We start from the raw sequence: 20,369 nt of genomic DNA on the forward strand, positions 1-20,369 counted from the left end.
AGTATTTTCCTGGATCCGATTAAGAAGGTCCCTTTTAAACTCTTATTTGTTGCGCGTGAATGATCTAGAACAAGAAGTATCCAGCAAGGTCTTGTCTTCAAAAGAAAGTCTTGCATAGAAATTATCAATAATAATATTACCAGGAAGCTCATGAATGGGGCATTTGAGCATTAAAGACTTCAATCTCCCCCAAGCTTGGGCAATACTCTCTCCATCATGAGGCCAAAAATTATATATGCGATTCCGATCCTTGTGAATTTTACTTGGAGGATAGAACTTAGAATAAAACCGGGGCACAATATCATTCCATTCAAGAGAATCCCCATTATCCAGTAATTTATACCAATGCGCCGCTTTACCAGACAGCGATATAGAGAATAGTTTCTTCCTCACTTCATCCATAGCAATACCTGCACACTTGAATAAACCGAATAATTCATGTAAGAACAGTAAATGATCTCCAGGGTGGACAGTTCCATCCCCTGTATAACGGTTACCCACTACGCGTTCAATAATTTTCATAGGTATTTTGTATGGTATCTCTTCCTTACATGGCGCCTCATCCACTACCTTTGCAGTAGTAGCAGATTTTCCAAATAAACATTCAAAAGGAGATCTCTCCATAATGAATTATGGCGACGAGCGAAATAAAATCAGCACAAACAGTAGAAATTTCCCTTACCAATTCCACTTACCAATAGCGCTTCACTCCCCGGCAACGGCGCCAGAAAATAGTCTTGATGACCCACAAGTATAGGGGGTGTATCGTAGTATCTTCGATAAGTAAGAATGTCGATCCCAACGAGGAGCAGAAGGTATTGACAAGCAGTTTCGACGAAGGATTCATTGTAAATGCTCACAGACAAGTATTCAGGGGGTTTTGATGTAACAGATGAATAAAGTACGAGTAAGTAAAGTGCGAGAGTAACAATTGCAGCGAGTGGCCCAATCCTTTTTAGCACAAAGGACAAGCCGGTTTGTTTACTTATAATGACCAAACGTTCTCGAGGACACACGGGATTTTAGTCTAGTGCTTTCGCTACATACGACTAATTAATCTTCATTGTTTTGATAAGTGTTGTGTGGGTGAACCTGTGCTAATGTACCGCCCTTCCTAGGACTAATACATACTTGTGATTATACCCCTTGCAAGCATCCGCAACTACAAGAAAGTAATTAAGATAAATCTAACCACAACCTTAAACTCTGAGATCCTGCTATCCCTCCTGCATCGATATACCAACGGGGGTTTAGGTTTCTGTCACTCCGTGTAAGCACCCTACCTTTTAATAAAGGCAAGATACCTGTGTATAGTGCTATTCCCGGGATCACTGATAGCACACACATTACAAAATATAGTAATCATTGCAATAGTATCAAATTACTACATCGTTGATCCAGAGGGTACAATAAAACCTTACAAATTGCATAGTCACATGGACTAGCTCAGAATAAACACAGCGGAAAGTAAATCAGCAATGAGCCTTCATCATCTTCATGTGCCACAGGCAGTCATGTTGGAATGTAGACTCGAGATCCTACCACGTACTTCTCCTCAGAAAATCCTGCACGTTTGAATATGCAGCCCCACGAATGGAGGTCAGTACAATGATGTACTAGCAAATGACACTTATATGGTGGATGTTTTGGGCATGACTATCTACATGATATTTGGCAAGTGGAGTTTAGGCAAATTTGCATAAAGCCAATTTTATCCTACATTTTATTTAAAACAAAACATTTTGAAAATCTCTGAATGACATTATGAAATCACACCATGGATAAATCCTCCATGGGTTTTAGAACAATCACATGGTTACATCTCCCATGAGTTTTCAAAGGTTGATACAAAATTTTAAATACATTCATAAAACAATGATGAGATTCTTCCGTACATTCCTTGCCTAGAAGCTCAAATTGTCCATAACCGGGGACACGGCTAAGATCTTAGGTTTAACTCTCGAGAGGTTGCGCTCTTTACCCACAATTCGCAACCAAGCCTTTTTGCCAAAATTCTTCATCTTCATTAAGGCCAGAACAAGGTCACCACGAAGCCTTTCTTTAGTAGCCCCTCTACCTACCGGATCCGCCCGTACCCTGAAACTCCACCCACTGGCGGTACCCTAGGCGAGGTTTCCCACTAAGTACTTAGCTAAGACAGAGCCCATAATGTATTGTGGTTGCACTGGAAGCTATCTAAAACAAGGGCGACATAACAATCTCTTTAATCCTGGGTGGCAACCCCTATTCAACCGCACACTCTCAGGCACCCACCCGTCCACTGGTCCATCCCCAGGGATCGGAGCCCTGAGCAGCCACCCACCACTCAAACAATCCACCCATGTGATTCATTAAGGGTTGTTAATTTTCACTTTTCAAACCATCACAATCGAAACAATGAAACAACATTTGGCATTTGATGTTGCAGAGCAGAAATACAGTATCCTAGCAATAGGTTCAGGAGTGGCTACACACTACTAGGGTTTGCTAAGCATAGCATAATACTTTACTTTGAAAACAAAATCCTACCATGCATGCTAGTTTCAAAACACTAATGCATAATTAAAATAAGTAGGATTTGAGTGTCACTTGCCTTTTTGGTAGTCGTAGCGCGTTCACTTCTCTTAATCAAAATACGTGCCTCTCCGTACGAACTATAATATAAAATATAGCACAACATAAACACACCATTCAACAACAACAACAAAATCAAACAACATTCGATATGAACAATCATAGACATGCATGCATGCTATGCACCAATTTATTTCACAAGAGAGGTAGTGTGTATATGTTGTATTAGGTGCTCTCTGATATGTGCAATGTTAATAAAGTATTCTGGACATTTAATTTGATTTAGAAAACCATTAATCGAGTATTTACTTTACATATACAACCATATTAATTAGCTACAGCAAGCATTATGGGTTGTAAAAATATGAACTTGACTTCTCTGGATAGGTTACAGTAGTACAAGATTAGACCAATTGGAATTATTCAAAAATAATTTATAGAATTTGAATTATCGTCAAATTACTGATTTGTATAGATTTTACTAAAGCAAGTTTGTGCACGTGTCAAAGTTGTACAACTCCTATGCCAAGTTGAAGTACATGATCTGAGGATTCCAGAAAGTACAAATTTGTTAAATTTGGACTAGTAGATTATTTGATATAATTTTTATAGTGAAAAAGGATTAATTAAATCATTTGAATTATGATTCGAAAACTAATACATAACATATACAGTATTCTTGCATATTTGGATTCTACATGTTATAAGCTTTCCAACGATATAAAATTTGTAAATTTTGGACCTCTGGACGATTTTATAATGAATTTCTAAGTTAGACACATAATCTGATATTTAAAATTTACATTTAAAATTAGTTTGACCGAGTTTGACTGAGACGCTGACTGTACTGTATAGTTGACTGCTGACTGTACAGTTAACTGCTGACTGTATCTTCTTGGTATCTGCATTGATCAGATCGCTTAACCGTATCATAATCGTATTGATGCAGTTTGACTTTGACCTGACTGAGTTGACTATGCTGATATCATGATGATGTCATAAAGTTGACAGAAAAATTTGCTCAGATGGAAAAACTTTCTTCATCAAAATTGTATAGAATTAATAGATCTATCTAACGCACAAATTACTTTTCACAACGGATTAATGTGTTTGACGAGATCTGAGTTATACCTTATAAGATCTGAATCTTGTAACATGATTTTCTCCTTGCTCGGTGAACGAAACAAGGTGAAACTTGCGGCAATGAAAAGATCTTGACGAGAGGAACAACTTCCGTGTTGAAGTCGTGACGATTCGAGATCGTTTTGAAACTCGATTTGGCTCCGGTTGACTCGAAATAGATCTGTAGATGAGCGATAAATCCGTACGTCAAATCGAAAAACTTTCAACATGAAAGTTGTAGAGGATGATCAGATCTACATACTCACCAAAGGAATTTGGATTTCGTGGAATGAGCACGAACTAATTGAAAATTCCCTTTGTCAGGTCTGACACCTTGCGATGCGAAATTATCCGTTTATGGTGGATGAAAAGAGATGAGATTGGTCGGGATTGAAATATCTCGACGAGATCTACAACTTTCATGTAGAGCCCGAGGTGATTCGAGGTAGTTTTGGTGGTCAAATCAACGAGTTAAGATTTCGTTGATGTAGGATTTCGAGAAGAGAAAAGGGAAAACGAAACTGCGGTCTGTTGGAGACTTTATATAGACCGTCGGTGGAAAAGGTGGGGCTCGAAGTTAGGAACGCGTAAAAACAAACGGATCTGAAATCGGAGTTGTGTAGCTCAAGAAAAGGAGGTTTAAGTGGAGATAGATTTGACAAATACGGGATTAGGGTCGTTCGTTCGGTGACTGTGGATTCGATCGATGGCTGCCGGTCGGTCCGGCTGGGCCTGGCCGCTTGGTGGGCCGGTCGGCTCGGCTGGCCGGCCCGTTTGTTTTTTTTCTTTTTTTTTCTTTTTCTCTATTACTTGTTTCTTTTATAAAATGAGTTTCATAAATCCGATTTAAGTGAAACGAATTTCTGTGAGTTTGTAAAATTATTTTGCTCATTATAGGATAACACAAATACTTAAATTTTATAAATTATTATTTTATATTATTTTTATTACAATTTTGCCACTATGGCTATATGAGAATAGTTTCAACATACGCACCAAACAAGTTTATAAAAATTTGTAAAAATTAAAATAGTGTTTTTGGACAACAAGGAACCTGTTTAAAATCCATTTGTGACAAATAAAATAATAATTATATGCTCTTGGCGTAATAGCTACTTCGGCAATATTTTACAAATATAGTTTTCTATAGTTTTATTTTCTTGAATAGAAATCCATTAAGGATTTGAAAACTTTGAAACAAAGATATATTTGATTTTGGAATACTTTGAAACCAAAGTTTTTTTGAAAACACTATTTTGAAATTAATTAGTAAATAACTTTAAAAAGTTTTTATTCTTTGTGAATTTTCAATCAAGTTCAAACAATCAAGCATTAAATTAAATTTTATTTTACATTCCGAAATTTAGAAAATTCCGGGATGTGGCACTCCGGCAACCCCGCAATTGGCAAACGAGTACAAGATGCATTCCCCTAGGTCCATAAAGGTGAAGTGTCGTGTAGTCGGCGTTCACACGACACCACTAGAAGAATAACACCACAACTTAAATATCATAACATTGAATATTACTCAACCATACTTCACTACTAACATTTAGACTTCACCCATGTCCTCAAGAACTAAACGAACTACTCACGAGACATCATATGTAACATGATCAGAGGTGATATGATGATGAATAACAATCTGAACATAAACCTTGGTCCAACGGTTTCACTCAATAGCATCAATAACAAGTAGAAATCAATACCGGGAGAGTTTCCCCTATCAAACAATCAAGATCAAACCCAAATTGCTACAGCGGTGACGATGTCCAGCGGTGGAGACGGCGGTGATGATGATGATGGTGATGGAGATGATGTCCAACTTGATGGCGGTGCCGATGGCGTCGATTTCCCCCTCCGGGAGGGAATTTCCCCGGCGGATCTCAGCCCGCCGGAGAGCTCTTTTCTCTCTGGTGTTCTCCGCCCCGCAGAGGCGACTGTAACTCTTCGCGAGGTACCCTCTGGAGCTTAGGTCTTCGGGACGAAGGATTTCGCAAAGAAAAGGAGGCGAGAGGGGCTGTGGGCCCCCCTCCTCAAAGGGCGGCGCGGCCAGCCCTTGGGCCGCGCCGGCCTATGGGGTGGGCCCACCTCGGGTCCCCTCAGCTCCCCCTTCTGGCTCACTTCGTCATCTGGAAAAATAGGATTTTTGGTATAATTTCCGTCAACTGTTGATCTTCCGAAATATTGCATTCTGACGGTGCTTTTTCCAGCAGAATCCTGGCTCCGGTGCTCGATCCTCCAATAATCATGAAACATGCAAAATAGATGAAATAATATAAGTATTATGTCCAAATATGAAATATATCAATGAATAACAGCAAATTATGATATAAAATAGTGATGCAAATTGGACGTATCAGGGACACCCTTCTAGATCTACCAATCTACGAAGTTATCTACTCTTCTAGCCGGTTGATCTCTTCCATTCTAGGAATTCTAGTGTTTTGGATCTTTTGCTTTTGCAATTCTATCTATTTGCACTCTTTTCCTCTTTGGAACTCTATCAATTGCTATTGCCAATCTTTTGTGAGGGATTCTAATCCTTGTGGGTCTTTTTCTTGCAATTCCATTGGGTTGGTGTATCGGGCCAACGAAGAACAACCGGTTGTGTGTGTGTTGCGTTGTATCTTCGATCCACCCCGCCATCCACCCGTGTTCTTCGTGTTCATCCACCTCCCCCACGAATTCCATCCAAATCCGTGAAGATCGGGCACACCCTTGGGCTTAGCCCTCATCATATGGTATCAGCAGCTCTTTGGTTGCCACGGATTTGACCCCCACATCACCAAAATTCCACCAATTTTGCCCAAAAAATTTCCCAAAAATTTCCCCAAAAAATAGCCCCAAATTGGCCTTGGATCGATCCCGCGATTTGTTGAGTTATTTGTGGTTTTGCTCCAATAGAAACTTGTCTTTGGTGTTGATCTGCAATTCCCCCACCTTCCCACAGCTTTTAGTGCCAAATTTTCCTCGAATTCGAAGGATTTCGTACCGGATTTCCGCCCAAATCGACGAACAGCCCGCAGATCTGATTGCGACCGGAAGTTCCGCCCGGCAGGACCGAAAGTTCCGCCCGGGACCGGAAGTACCGCCCCTCAGGACCGGAAGTTCCGGCTGGCCAAATTTTTCACAGCTACCTTCGTTTTTCGTTTTGGCACTAACCCCTTGTGTTTGGACTTCGGTTTGTGTGCCCTTTCAGCTACCACAAAGCTTCCGCAACATCATCCATGACGACGGCACCCCGAGGATCCAAGCGGTTCATTTGACACCTCCACCATAGCAAGTTCAAGATCGTCGGCCACCATCATCAAGTGGTATAACTTGCTCCTAACTTGTAGCCCTATCCTCTTTTGCGTACCTTTCCTATCGAGAGTGGCTTTCTAGTGTTGCGAAGCATTGCGCAAGCGTCCCGACCGTGAGGGTGTGCGTGTGTTGAGCAAAGCTTCGAAGCAAGCTCGTGTGAAAAGACAAGCAAAAGGAGTGTGACATACTTACATAGATAGTAGTATCCTTACATAGTGAGAAAAAGAAAGAAAAATACAAAAAGAAAAATAAAAAGTGTGTGAGTGACACCTATACACAAAAGAGTCCAAAGCTTATAAGCAAAAGAGAGAAAAGAGAAGAGAGGCGTCTTGCGTAAATCTTGTTGCTTCTCAATTTTGGAACCAAGCCACGATCTCTCTTGCGTTAGCGTGACACCGAGCTTAGCTAGTAGTCTTCGTTAGGACCATTTTGTTCTTGCTCATTTTCCAAGTCGCGCTAACCCCATTTTGTCCCACGCGTGTGTTCCTCCTTGTGTATGCCTTTTGTGATCACCGCCTTTGACTTGTGACTTTTGGATCTTACCCACTTTTGACAATAGACTTTGGTTCTTCCATTTGGCTTTCCACATCCGTACCTAATGTAGGGATTCGTTGCAATGAAAACAAAAAAATTTCCTACCGCGAGAACGCAATCCAAGCCAAGATGCAATCTAGAAGACGGTAGCAACGAGGGGATGATCGAGACTCACCCTTGAAGATTTCCAAAGCCTACAAGAGTAGGCTCTTGTTGCTGCGGTAGACGATCACTTGCCGCTTGCAAAAGCGCGTAGAAGATCTTGACGGTGCCACAATCGGGCAGCACCTCCGTACTCGGTCACACGTTCGGTGTTGATGAAGACGACGTCCTTATCCCCGTTCCAGCGGGCAGCGGAAGTAGTAGCTCCTCCTTGAATCCGGCAGCACGACGGCGTGGTGGCAGTGGCGATGGAGAACTCCGGCGGAGCTTCGCTAAGCGTGCGGGAGAGGTGGAGGAGAGAGGGGGCGGCTAGGGTTTTGGAGAGGGGGTGGCCGGCCTCAAGGGGTGCGGCCAAGCTATGGCTCTGTGGTGGCCGGCCCCCTCCCCTATGCCCCTCATTATATAGGTGGAAGCCCCAAGAGTTGTAGTATAAGTCTTCGAATAAGACCCCAACACCAAAACTTCCCAAAGTTGGGAAACCTACTCAAGGGGGGAGTCCTACCCAAGGTGGGACTCCCACCTTTTCCTTAGGTGGGGTGGCCGGCCACCTCAGGTGGAGCCCACCTGGGACTCCTCCCTTAGGGTTTGGCCGGCCAAGCTTGTGGAGTCCCTCCGGGACTCCACCTTCCATAGTGCCTTTCTTCCGGACTTTTCTAGAACCTTCTAGAACCTGCCATAAATGCACCGGATCATTTCCAAACTTGGAATATGACTTCCTATATATGAATCTTATTCTCCGGACCATTCCGGAACTCCTCGTGATGTCCGGGATCCCATCCGAGACTTCGAGCAATACTTCGAACTCCATTCCATATTCAAGTTCTACCATTACAACATCAAACCTTAAGTGTGTCACCCTACGGTTCGCGAACTATGTAGACATGGCTGAGACTTCTCTCCGACCAATAACCAATAGCGGGATCTGGAGATCCATAATGGCTCCCACATATTCAACGATGACTTAGTGATCGAATGAACCATTCACATACGATACCAATTCCCTTTGTCACGCGATATTTTACTTGTCCGAGGTTTAATCATCGGTATCACTCTATACCTTGTTCAACCTCGTCTCCTGACAAGTACTCTTTACTCGTACCGTGGTATGTGGTCTCTTATGAACTTATTCATATGCTTGCAAGACATTAGACGACATTCCACCGAGAGGGCCCAGAGTATATCTATCCGTCATCGGGATGGACAAATCCCACTGTTGATCCATATGCCTCAACTCATACTTTCCGGATACATTCCACCGAGAGGGCCCAGAGTATATCTATCCGTCATTGTGTACATATTATTCGTGATCCATAATCACTCATGTGTTTTTACTCATTGAGTATCAGATACACTCAAGTCTTGTTAAAACTTCACATGACAAGAACATTATCTTAATATTTCTATATTGAACTATTTCAATATCCATTCTATGTACTTTGACTTAAACTTATTTTGTGTTTCAATCTATCTTCATAGATCTTGACACTAGATATGTTTCAGTCCATATCCTTTCATTGAAATTTAATTCTCAATGAAACCTTTTTAATCAAGTATATAATTACATCATTTATAACCAACTATATGTCATCTACATAAAGTATTATAAATATGTCTCAGCGCTCCCACTTAATTTCTTGCAAATGCAAGCCTCTTCATCGTTTCTGATGAAATCAAAAACTCTTTGACTATTTCATCTGGTGAAGATTCCAACTCCATGATACTCACTTCATCCAATTGAAGTTTGTATACCTATTTAGTATTCCACGGACTAGCAAAACAATTGGTTGTATCTTGTATACACCTTTAATACACACGTCTGATAAGTAATGTATTTTGCCATCCTACTAGCATATCTCATAAAAGAAATATGTAGTGATTACTAGAATAATCCACATAGACTATAAGCATTGCTACGGAAGATCTAATCTTATCGTAGTCAACTCTTTGAACTTTGTCGTAAACAACTTTTCGACAAGTCGAGCTTCTTCAAGGATATTTCATCCAAGTCCATCAATTTTATAGATCTATTTACTTTCAAAAAGTTTTTATCTATCTTGGATTTCATGGCGTATAGCCATTTTAACGGAGTCAGGGCCCATCATAACTTCTTTGTTTGTAGTTGGTTTATCATTGTTCAAAATCAATCCTTTGTCCACAAATCATTTATTTGATCACAAAGTAAACCATACCTACAAGGTTCAATATGTACTTCGATCTCCATGGCTAAAACACTTTGTAGTCATGGGAGTCATGATCGTTGTGGCCGCTTCCGGAACCAATTCCAATGCTGCGCTACTCTGATCATTATACTCAAGTTCATAAACCTTATCAAGTTCTATTGTCCTCCCACTCAAATACTTTGCTAGAAACAATTTCTTGGAAATAAGAAACATTGACAAACACTTTTGTCTTTGTCTCCATAGTGGGAAGAATTCCCAATAAATTCTCTGGGATAACCAACAAAGACATTCATCCGATTTTGGTTGTAAACTTATTTACTTATGCTATGCATACCAAAATTTAAGAAAAGACTATTAGGATTCATACCCATGCCATAACTCGTATGGTGTCATTTCAACATATCATGATGATGCTCTATTAAGTGTAAAAGCGGTAGTCACTAAAGCATAATCCACAAAAAATATAATGGCATCAATATTTTATCTCATCATTGATCCAACAAGGTTTGGATACATCTCTCGGATACTGTATCATCATTATGATACTCCAAGAAATGTGAGTTGTAGAACAATTTCATGATTCTCTTAGATGTTCGCTAAAACTCGTAATTCAAATATTTTCCCAATGATCCAATCATAGATATTTGATTTTTCTATTACGATGATTTCCACTTCATGCTGAAATTTATTTGAATCCATTCAAATGTTTCAAACTTCTTCCTTATCGAATATATCCACATATATATACTCAATTTATTGTTGGAAGTTTTCATGAAGTAGAAGAATCTCCCGCACACAACTATGCCCAGTGAACCACATATATCATCATGTATGTTTTCACTAAGTTAGTTGCCCGTTCAACTCTTGGCCTATGAACGGTATTTTAATCATTCTCTTTAGAAAAGATTTGCAAGCGCCAAATGATTCAAAAATCAAATGACTCCAAAAATCCATTTGCATGGAGTTCTTTCATGCGTTCCTTTCTAACATGACCTCAATGGTTGTTCCACAAATAAGTGGAATTCAAATCATTTGCCTTATGGCATTTTAGCGTCAGTATTATGTGTGTGTGTTTCACCATTAAGATTTATAATAACTTATCCATCGTACATGGAGTAATGTCATAATTTGAACAACTCATTGTTTTCATTTGACCAGAGCAAAATAACAATTATTAAGTTCTTTATTATAAATTCTAAGGGCTAGATAGAATGCTAACGACGAACATAATAACACTTTATTTTGTTCCAGACGTGCATTCCTATCATATTCCTTGTCAGTCACTTAGGCCATTGTATTCTTGTATTGCGTTGTTTTGTATGACACTTCATACCAACCAATATAGTACTAATACCCAAGAATTTCATAGTGTGACTTAACTAGGAATACAACCATAACATGTATATCATTTATATACATCTGAGCTAGACTTTCTAGTCTTTTCTTTTCTTTTTGCCAAAATATCTTTTCAGTTTCTCTTTTAGCTTTCCTCATTATTCAGAAAAACACATCAACTTCAATAACTTCTCGGTTTGTTGGTCAAATACCAATAACCTTGAGGTTCTTACTTTGAAGTTGATCATCATATGACAAGTGTTCCGGATTTCACTATTAGTAACCTTGTAATATGATGAGCAATTTCACTCATAATTTTATCCATTGTATCATGATGACTTTCTGAGATCAAGTCTGTACATGCTAGGCTCATAAAGTTTTAACCTTGGTATTCGCATGTGCAAATCTGGCTTGCACCCGTTGTATGTACACGTAGAATCTATAACACCCGATCATCACGTGATGCTTCGATACGACGAGTCTTAGCAACGGTGCATACTAAGGATGATAACTTCATGGATATGCGAATATTGTTAGTGCCCCAATAGTTGGAGGATTGGGACGCCTTGCGTCTTCAACCTTCGTACATTCCCATAAAACTTATGAGTTTATGTAGTCTCACCAAATTATATTCTATCATCTTGCAATAAGGTCTTAGATATCACATATATCTCATACCTTGATTATTTCTGAAAACTAAATTTTCAGCTCCTTACTTTTCAAACAGATTTGAACTCCGAGTTTCACGGAGACAAGATAACTTTATGTACTAATTGAAACCATAGCTCTTTGAATCAATAATATGAGGTTTACCTAAAAGTTTGCAATAGGACTTAATCAATTCTTGATTCTTTAACAATACGGTACCAATCCGTAAAGTTTCTTATTAGATTTTAACAGTATTTCTATCTCAATTACAAGACTAGCGCATAGTAGTAAACGGATGCCAATACTACAAAATTAATTCAAAATACTACTCAGACTATGTTTATGATAATTAGTTCATGTTTTAATCTAATTACTAATGAACTCCCACTTAATACAACATCCCTCATAGTTGTTAAGTGGTACACGATCCAAATCCACTACACCAAAACCGATCATCACATGAGATGATGTAGCTTCAATGGTGAACATCAACATGTTGATCATATCATCCATATGACTCGTGTTCAACCTTTCGGTTTCCGTTGTCCCGAGGCCATGTCTGTACATGCTAGGCTCGTCAAGCAAACCCAAGTATTCCGCGTGTGCAACATGGCTTACACCCGTTGTATATGAACATTGAATCTATCACATCCGATCATCACGAGATGCTTTGAAACGATGAACTTTGGCAACGGTGCATATGAGGGGAGAACACTTTATTATCTTGATATTAATGTGAGGGATCATCTTATAATGCTACCGTCGCGTTCTAAGCAAAATAAGATGCATAAAGGATTAACATCACATGCAATTCATATGTGATATGATATGGCCCTTTTTTCTTTGCGCCTTTGATCTTCATCTCCAAAGCATGGACATGATCTCCATCATCAACGGGCATGATCTCCATCATCGTCGGCGTAGCGTCAAGGTCCATGGCACCGTCTTCATGATTGTTCACCTCATGTAGCAACTATTACAACTACTTTGAAATACTACTCAACATGAAAATTAAAGACAACCATAAGGCTCCTGCCGGTTGCCACAATACAATAATGATCATCACATACATATTCATCATCACATTATGGCCATATCACATCACCAAACCCTGCAAAAACAAGTTAGACGTCTCTAATTTGGTTTGCATATTTTACGTGGTTTAGGGTTTTCGAGAGAGATCTAATCTACCTACGAACATGAACCACAACGGTGATACTAATGTTGTCAATAGAAGAGTAAATTGAATCTTCACTATAGTAGGAGAGACAGACACCCGCAAAGCCTCTTATGCAATACAAGTTGCATGTCGAACGAGGAACAAGTCTCATGAACGCGGTCATGTAAAGTTAGTCCGAGCCGCTTCATCCCACTATGCCACAAAGATGCAAAGTACTCAAACTAAAGACAACAAGAGCATCAACGCCCACAAAACCATTGTGTTCTACTCGTGCAACCATCTATGCATAGACATGGCTCTGATACCACTGTAGGGATTCGTTGCATAGAAAACAAAAAATTTCCTACCGCGAGAACGCAATCCAAGCCAAGATGCAATCTAGAAGACGGTAGCAACGAGGGGATGATCGAGACTCACCCTTGAAGATTTCCAAAGCCTACAAGAGTAGGCTCTTGTTGCTGCGGTAGACGATCACTTGCCGCTTGCAAAAGCGCGTAGAAGATCTTGACGGTGCCACAATCGGGCAGCACCTCCGTACTCGGTCACACGTTCGGTGTTGATGAAGACGACGTCCTTCTCCCCATTCCAGCGGGCAGCGGAAGTAGTAGCTCCTCCTTGAATCCGGCAGCACGACGGCGTGGTGGCGGTGGCGATGGAGAACTCCGGCGGAGCTTCGCTAAGCGTGCGGGAGAGGTGGAGGAGAGAGGGGGCGGCTAGGGTTAGGGAGAGGGGGTGGCCGGCCTCAAGGGGTGCGGCCAAGCTATGGCTCTGTGGTGGCCGACCCCCTCCCCTATGCCCCTCATTATATAGGTGGAAGCCCCAAGAGTTGTAGTATAAGTCTTCGAATAAGACCCCAACACCAAAACTTCCCAAAGTTGGGAAACCTACTCAAGGGGGGAGTCCTACCCAAGGTGGGACTCCCACCTTTTCCTTAGGTGGGGTGGCCGACCACCTCAGGTGGAGCCCACCTGGGACTCCTCCCTTAGGGTTTGGCCGGCCAAGCTTGTGGAGTCCCTCCGGGACTCCACCTTCCATAGTGCCTTTCTTCCGGACTTTTCTAGAACCTTCTAGAACCTGCCATAAATGCACCGGATCATTTCCAAACTTGGAATATGACTTCCTATATATGAATCTTATTCTCCGGACCATTCCGGAACTCCTCGTGATGTCCGGGATCCCATCCGAGACTTCGAACAATACTTCGAACTCCATTCCATATTCAAGTTCTACCATTACAACATCAAACCTTAAGTGTGTCACCCTACGGTTCGTGAACTATGTAGACATGGTTGAGACTTCTCTCTGACCAATAACCAATAGCGGTATCTGGAGATCCATAATGGCTCCCACATATTCAACGATGACTTAGTGATCGAATGAACCATTCACATACGATACCAATTCCCTTTGTCACGTGATATTTTACTTGTCCGAGGTTTAATCATCGGTATCACTCTATACCTTGTTCAACCTCGTCTCCTGACAAACACTCTTTACTCGTACCGTGGTATGTGGTCTCTTATGAACTTATTCATATGCTTGCAAGACATTAGACGACATTCCACCGAGAGGGCCCAGAGTATATCTATCCGTCATCGGGATGGACAAATCACACTGTTGATCCATATGCCTCAACTCATACTTTCCGGATACTTAATCCCACCTTTATAACCACCCATTTACGCAGTGGCATTTGATGTAATCAAAGTACCTTTCCGGTATAAGTGATTTACATGATCTCATGGTCATAAGGACTAGGTAACTATGTATCGAAAGCTTATAGCAAATAACTTAATGACGTGATCTTATGCTACGCTTAATTGGGTGTGTCCATTACATCATTCATACAATGACATAACCTTGTTATTAATAACATCCAATGTTCATGATCACGAAACCATGATCATCTATTAATCAACAAGCTAGTTATACAAGAGGCTTACTAGGGACTCTTTGTTGTTCACATAACACACATGTATCAATGTTTCGGTTAATACAATTATAGCATGGTATGTAAACATTATCATAAACACAAAGATATATTATAATAACCATTTTATTATTGCCTCTTGGGCATATCTCCAACACCTAACACCATATATAGGGTTGCAGAGCGGCGTCCGCAAGCAGGCATCCTCAATCCCGCAAAACAAAAAATAGAGCAAATAGAGGTGGGAATTGAAGAGGATTTAAAGCATGTCTAGTGCAAAAAGTGATCCCGCATCCCGCCCCACTTGACAGTCTAACCATATAGAGTTTTGTTTTTGTGTGTGTAACCGGTTGTTCCTCACCTTGATACACCTTTCCAATTTTGTTGTGAGTCTTTGACTTATTTGTGAGCTTTCCTATAACCCCCACAACATAGTTCTTGTTTTAGTTGTAACCATGTCTAGTGGAGAGGGGAACCAACTACCGATGACACGGCACCAACATTGGATAGCTACTCAAGCCGTCAACAAGAGTATCCATGACCTCACGGCAAGGATCGATGAGACCGTTGCACGCTATGAAGAACGAGCTCAAGTGCAAAGAAGGGACCTCAATGTCCAAGTGCAAGACATCCATGACAAGCTTGATGCTCAAGGCCATGATATGAGGGCCACACTTGCTACTCAAGGTCAACAAAACATGGCGAGCATGAGAAGGCAAGAAGAAAGGTTGGCACGCCTTGAACAAGCTATTGCCAACATCGCCAACAACCGAAGCCAACACTCAAGGTCTTCGCTCTCTCATAGTTCAAGGCACCGAGCTTCGTCCCCATCTTACCATGCTTCTAATGAAGACCCAAACCACCATAATGTGGATGCTCAAGTACTTCAACAACAAGCTTGAGATGTGGAGCAAGCACGTGCTCAACTTGAACAAGAAAGATTAAAACAAGCAAATCGCCAAGCTCAATTCGAAGAGGAACAACACCGTCTCCGTCATGATCAAGCTCTCCTTCATGCACGTGAGCAAGAACGTCTTCGCCATGAGCAAGAGGCACATCGACAACAAGGGAAACCGCGCCCATCTCAAGTGGCCAATGCTCAAAGGAACCCACCTCATGACGGCGAACAAGAAGTGAACCAAGAACGCCAAATCATCAATATTGACGCTCCGCAAGATGATGGCGCAAGAAGAAACAATAGAGACAATAGAAGACACACCCTCTCAATTATCGAGCTCGTCAAGCACCTCATGCTCATCAAGGTGAAGCAAGGCACCAAAATGAAGAAGACGCCTCAAGTGAAGCTAGTGTCATGCCACACCCCCGACAACCTCATGGAAGGCGTCCTCCTCTTCCAAACCGCCGCAATGGAAATGAGGATCAACCTCAACAACCTCGCAACCATAATGAGGATGAAGATGATGCAAGACCACCTCCTAGACGCAATGACCGCAATGAAGAGGAAATCTTTGGGAAGCTCAAGTTCACCATGCCCAAATTCCGCAGAGAGGAAGACCCCGATGCATACTTATCTTGGGTCCTCAAGGTTGACAAAATCTTCCGCATACACAACTTCTCCGAAGCAAAGAAAGTGGCCATGGCATCACTTGAGTTTGAAGGATATGCAAATGTTTGGTGGGAAGAAGTGAACAAGAAGCGTGACAAGGAAGATCTAGAGCCCATTGACACATGGGAAGAGATGCAAGAAGTCATGCACAAACGCTTTGTGCCCAACCACCATAAACGCGACCTCTTCAACAAGCTTACTCAACTCAAGCAAAGCTTCAAGTCTGTTGAGGAGTACTACAAGGAGATGCACATGACCATGATGAGTGCCAATGTGGATGAGCGAGAAGAGCAAACAATGGCAAGATTCTTGAATGGATTGAACATTCCCGTCAAGAGGATAGTGGAATTCTTGCCTTACACCAACATGGTTGAGTTGCTTCATCAAGCTACAAGAGCCGAGCGCCAAGTGCGAGAAGACATAGCAAGTGCAAAAACAAAGTCCTTCTTCGCCGCGCGAAATGCAACAAACACCTCCTCAAGCATCAAGAACACAAATGCTATTGCTTCCAAGGATCCTCCCAAGCAAACGAAGAGTGCCTTCAAGACAACAAGCTTCAAGCCGGAGCAATCAACTATGTCCTCCAAAGCTTCCACGGGATCTACTAACATCACTTGCTTCAAGTGTGGTGCTCAAGGACATAAAACCTAAGTATAGCCGTCCGGATAAAACTTTGAAAGCCGCTAGAGCTGCAGTGAAAGCTTGTGATTCTCAGTCGGGTGATACCCTGGCAAAACAGCAAGCCCGGGTGAAAGAGTTGCTAGCGTTGGCTGAAAAACAAAATGCAGAAGCTGCTCGCAGCAGAAAAGATGTCGGAGCCTCACAAACTAGAACAGCTCCGGAAAAGTCGCGTGGGCAGGCTTCGTCCCCCCACCCCGACAAAAGAAAAAAAAAGAGCTGTAAATGGGCAGCAGATGACGGTTTATGATGTTGTTCTCGCCGGAAAACAAAAAGGCGGGCAATACTATGCTGGCAGAAAAAGCCAAGGGGCAGGACATGGCTATGCCGGAAACGGCTATGCCAGAAATGGTGAATCCGGGCAGAATTATCGCCCAGCAAGAGCGGGATATGCCACTCGAGAGGCAGTTCCACCGAGATACCAAAGAGCTGCCGCAGCAGTGCCAAGCCAGCATGATGAGGCCGATTCGGTTTCAGAGAGAATGGGTTACCACCGGAGTCCTCTTGGAGACCGTGTGGGAGATAGATTCCTACCGGAACAAGATGCACGCCATAAGTTGGATAGGGTTTACTTGTCAGAGATAATTGAAGCTGAGGGTCCTCCGGGTCTCGCTTGCTTTGGTCCCCGGACCATGAGGGAAGAACATCCAGTGCGCAACTTGCAGATGCCCCGAGATACAAGAACATACGATGGAAGCACTAAGCCAGAAGACTGGCTCACGGATTACATCACCGCTGTGTATCTTGCTGGTGGCAGCGGATCCGTAGCTGGAGGAGGAAACCGACGATGGGCGGTAAGATTCATACCATCAGTGCTGGTAGGACCTGCGCGTGTCTGGTTGAACAACTTGCCAAGAGGAAGCATAAACGGTTGGTTGGACTTTGAAGAGGCATTCGTGAGCAATTTCAACAGCACTTACAAAAGGCCAAACCGTCCGCAGCAGCTAGCCATGTGCCAGCAGCGGGATGGAGAAACAGACCGGGAATACCTAACCCGGTGGAGTGCAACGAGAAACTCCTACGAAGGGGTGATAGAAGCTCAAGCAATTGCCTGGTTCTGCCATGGATGCCAGAGAGGCTCTCCGCTATGGCAAAGGTTGCAGAGGAATATGCCAACCACATTGGCAGAAATGATCAAAGTAGCTAACAGCTACGCACGGGGAGACCCGATGCAACCGACAATTGCGGCTGATATGGCACAAAAGTATCCGCCTCGACCGGATTACCGGAACAACAATCATAACAAAAGAAGAGAAGACTTTCCGGATAGAAGGTATGGTGCGCAGCACGTTGCCGCGGTACAAGATAACTCGGAAGCCGGCGGAAGCCAGAGGCAGAAAATCAGAAATCAGCCGTGGGGTGGCCCAAAGAAGAAGTGGGGCGAAAAGAAACCGTGGCACGATCAGCCAAAATACACCATGGAATCCGCCATGGATCATCCGTGCCGCTGACACACGCCGAATCCCACTAAGTCGGCGAATCACACGACCAGGGATTGCTCCTGGACAAAGAGGCTAATGAAAGAAGGGTCGGATGTGTTGCCTCCTCCACCTCCGCTTACAGTAGCAAACGCGCAACCGGTTCAAAACTAGCAAAACCGGCCGCAACAGCAGGAATGAGTCCATCAAGTGGCTAACAATAATATGCCGCCACAATCGCCACAAGGCAGGAATGTATATCAAGATCTGGATTTGTGTTGCGTGGTATTCGTAACTGAACCAAGAGACCGACAAAGTATGCATCGCCGTTCCATGGAATCGAACACCGTGATACAGGCTGTACCGAGATACATGTTGTGGTAGAGCAAGAGATCACTTGGTCCTTCAAACATCACCCGAAAGTGATGCCTAATCCGGGCGGATATGCTCTGGTGGTGGATCCGATCATGCACGGGCCATCATCGCGAGTCCGGTTCAGCAAGGTGCTGGTGGACAATGGCAGCAGCATCAACTTCATGTACCGGCACACCATGCACACACTCGGCATAACTCAAAACATGCTAGAGCCAACTCACACGACATTCCACGGCATAGTTCCAGGATTGTCCTGCTCCCCAATGGGCAAAGTCCGGGTTGATGTGCTGTTCGGCGGCCGAAATAACTGCCATGTTGAAAACATTATGTTCGAAGTGGTGGATCTAGAGAGCCCTTACCATGCTCTGCTTGGGAGGCCGACATTGGCTAAGTTCATGGCCTCAACTCATACGGCTTACTTCAAGATGAAGATGCCGGCACCTAACGGTATCATAACCGTGGTGGGCAACTACAAAATGTCGCTGGAAACTGCTTCTGCCAGATCAAACCTGGCCGAGTCGCTGGTCATAGCGGAGGAAAAAAGGAGAATTCAAACTGCTGTTGCGCTGGCTCAGTCATCCCATCTGAACTTAGCGGCAATGAGCGGCCAGCTTGGCGGAACGACTTTCAAGCCACCAAAGGAGACAAAGGACATCGTGCTGGATCCGGCTTACCCAGAGCGCACCATTCGTATTGGTGCCGGCCTGAGTGAAGCATAGCAAAGCACGCTCGTCAACTTCCTCCGTGAGAATCAGAACATCTTCGCCTGGTCTACTGATAACTTGGTGGGTGTGCCGAGGGAGTTGGCTGAGCACTCTCTGAATGTCTGGAAGGACGCTGAGCCGGTAAATCAACATTTACACCGATTCGCTGAAGATAGGAGGAAGATCATGAGAGAAGAAGTAACCAAACTGCTGGTATCCGGCTTCATCATTGAAGTCCTACATAGAGTGGCTGGCAAATCCAGTGCTGGTCGAGAAGAAGAAGGAAGAAGACCCGAAGGCACCCAAGGCTTGGCGCATGTGCATTGACTACATGCACTTGAACAAGGCATGTCCCAAAGGCCCATTCCCATTACCCCGGATTGATCAGGTGATCGATTCCACTGCTGGATGTGAACTGTTGTCGTTTCTGGATGCCTACTCTGGTTTCCACCAGATTCCTCTCAAAAAGGAAGATCAAATAAAAACTTCTTTCATTACCCCGCACGGGGCTTAGTGCTATGTCACTATGCCTTTTGGTTTGAGAAATGCCGGCGCAACATACCAGTGATGTATGCAAAAATGCCTTCACGATCAAATCGGTAAAAATGTGCAAGTCTATCTCGACGATGTCGTGATAAAAACTAAAGTGAAAGATA

The 20,369-nt window shown here is 42.8% G+C and overlaps 1 long non-coding RNA gene across 1 annotated transcript; it reads right to left on the reverse strand.

Moving 5' to 3' along the window:
• Nucleotides 1-1,346: 1,346 nt before the first annotated feature.
• On the reverse strand, nt 1,347-4,224 carry LOC127318373 (uncharacterized). Its single transcript, XR_007861793.2, has 4 exons — nt 3,963-4,224; nt 3,706-3,877; nt 2,594-2,654; nt 1,347-1,565 (listed from the first exon to the last, which is right to left on the reverse strand). It is a non-coding gene; the product is annotated as an uncharacterized lncRNA (long non-coding RNA).
• Nucleotides 4,225-20,369: the final 16,145 nt, after the last annotated feature.

The sequence above is a fragment of the Lolium perenne genome, chromosome 3 (genome assembly GCF_019359855.2).
Source record: "Lolium perenne isolate Kyuss_39 chromosome 3, Kyuss_2.0, whole genome shotgun sequence".
Lineage (NCBI taxonomy): Eukaryota > Viridiplantae > Streptophyta > Magnoliopsida > Poales > Poaceae > Lolium > Lolium perenne.